At 55.2% G+C, this 2,614-nt stretch overlaps 1 non-coding gene across 1 annotated transcript; it reads left to right on the forward strand.

The window, feature by feature from the left end:
• Window positions 1-56: 56 nt before the first annotated feature.
• TRNAQ-CUG lies at window positions 57-128 on the forward strand. Its single transcript has one exon. It is a non-coding gene; the product is annotated as a tRNA-Gln (tRNA).
• Window positions 129-2,614: the final 2,486 nt, after the last annotated feature.

Raw genomic sequence — 2,614 nt, forward strand, 5'->3', positions numbered from 1 at the left:
GCCCCATATCCGCCCCATATCGGCCCCATATGGCCCCATAGCACTGACTCCCATACGGTTCCATGGTGTAATGGTTAGCACTCTGGACTCTGAATCCAGCGATCCGAGTTCAAATCTCGGTGGAACCTGAACGGGATGTTCCCTTTTATTAACCCCAGCCCCATAAGTGACTCAGCCCCATAAGTGACCCCAGCCCCATAAGGGACCCCACCCCATAAGGGACCCCATAAGGGACCCCATAAGGGACCCCACCCCATAAGTGACCCCAGCCCCATAACTGACTCCATAAGTGACCCCATATGTAACCCCATAAGTTACTCTGCCCCATAAGTGGAGCCCAGCCCCATAAGTTACCCCATAAGGGACCCATATGTAAACCCATAAGGGACCCCAGCCCCATAAGTGGCCCCATAAGGGACCCCATAAGGGACCCTATAAGGGACCCCACCCCATAAGGGAGCCCAGCCCCATAAGGGACCCCATAAGTGACCCCATATGTAACCCCATAAGTAACCCCAGCCCCATAAGTGACTCAGCCCCATAAGTGATCCCATAAGGGACCCTATAAGGGACCTCACCCCATAAGTGACCCCAGCCCCATAAGGGACCCCACCCCATAAGGGACCCCATAAGGGTCCCCACCCCATAACTGACCCCACCCCATAACTGACCCCACCCCATAAGTTAGCCCAGCCCCATAAGGGACCCCATAAGAGACCCCATAAGGGACCCTATAACTGACCCCATATGTAACCCCATAAGTGACTCAGCCCCATAAGGGAGCCCAGCCCCATAAGTTACCCCATAAGTGACCCATATGTAAACCCATAAGGGACCCCAGCCCCATAAGTGGCCCCATAAGTGACCCCATAAGGGACCCCAACCCCGTAAGTGACTCTGCCCCATAAGTGACACCACCCCATAAGTGACCCCACCCCATAAGGGACCCCATAAGTGACCCCATATGTAACCCCATAAGTAACCCCAGCCCCATAAGTGACTCAGCCCCATAAGTGACCCCACCCCATAAGGGACCCTATAGGGGACCCCCCAACCCATAAGTGACCCCATAAAGAACCCCAGCCCCATAAGTGCCCCATAAGTGACCCCATAAGTGCCCCCCCCCCATAAGGGACCTCATAAGTGCCCCCATAAGGGATCCCCCACCCCATAAGTGACCCCATAAGGGATCCCATATGTAACCCCATAAGGGACTCAGCCCCATAAGTGACCCCATAAGTGACCCATATGTAAACCCATAAGGGACCCCAGCCCCATAAGTGGCCCCATAAGTGATCCCATAAGGGACCCCAACCCCGTAAGTGACTCTGCCCCATAAGTGACCCCACCCCATAAGTGACCCCAGCCCCATAAGTGACCCCATAAGGGACCCCATTACTGACCCCATATGTAACCCCATAAGTGACTCAGCCCCATAAGTGACCCCATAAGGGACCCTATAAGGGACCTCACCCCATAAGTGACCCCAGCCCCATACGTGACCCTATAAGAGACCCCACCCCATAAGGGACTCTGCCCCATAAGTGACCCCATAAAGAACCCCAGCCCCATAAGTGCCCCATAAGTGACCCCATATGGGACCCCAGCCCCATAAGTGACTCATAAATGACCCCATATGTAAACCCATAAGGGACCCCATAAGTGCCCCCATAAGGGATCCCCCACCCCATAAGTGACCCCATAAGGGACCCCATATGTAACCCCATAAGTGACCCTAGCCCCATAAGTGACCCATAAGTGACCCATATGTAAACCCATAAGGGACCCCAGCCCCATAAGTGACCCCATAAGTGACCCCATAAGTGACCCCAGCCCCATAAGTGACCCCATAAGGGACCCTAGCCCCATAAGTGACCCCATAAGTGCCCCCCCAGCCCCATAAGTGGCCCCACCCCATAAGGGACCCCATAAGTGACCCATAAGGGAGCCCATATGTAACCCCATAAGTGACTCAGCCCCATAAGTGACCCCATAAGGGACCCCAGCCCCATACGTGACCCTATAAGGGACCCCACCCCATAAGTGACCCTAGCCCCATAAGGGACCACAGCCCCATAAGTGACCTGAGCCCCATAAATGAGCCCATAAGGGACCCCATAAGTGACCCATAAGTGACCCCAGCCCCATAAGAGACCCCATAAGGAACCCTATAAGGGACCCCACCCCATAAGTGACCCCAGCCCCATAAGTGACCCTATAAGGGACCCCAGCCCCATAAGTGACCCCATAAGTAACCCCATAAGTGTGCCCAGCCCCACAAGTGACCCCAGCCCCATAAGTGACCCATAAGTGCCCCCATAAGGAACCCCATCCCCATAAGTGACCCTATTAGGGACCCACCCCATAAGTGACCCCATAAGGAACCCCAGCCCCATAAGTGACCCCCCCCATAAGTGCCCCATAAGTGCCCCACCCCATAAGTGACCCCATAAGTGACCCCATAAGTGACCCCAGCCCCATAAGTGACCCCATAAGTGACTCCCCAGCCCCATAAGTGACTCTGCCCCATAAGTGACCCCACCCCATAAGTGACCCCATAAGTGACCCCCCAACCCCATAAGTGACCCCATAAGTGACCCCAGCCCCACAAGTG

This window comes from Coturnix japonica, unplaced genomic scaffold (genome assembly GCF_001577835.2).
Source record: "Coturnix japonica isolate 7356 unplaced genomic scaffold, Coturnix japonica 2.1 chrUnrandom496, whole genome shotgun sequence".
NCBI lineage: Eukaryota > Metazoa > Chordata > Aves > Galliformes > Phasianidae > Coturnix > Coturnix japonica.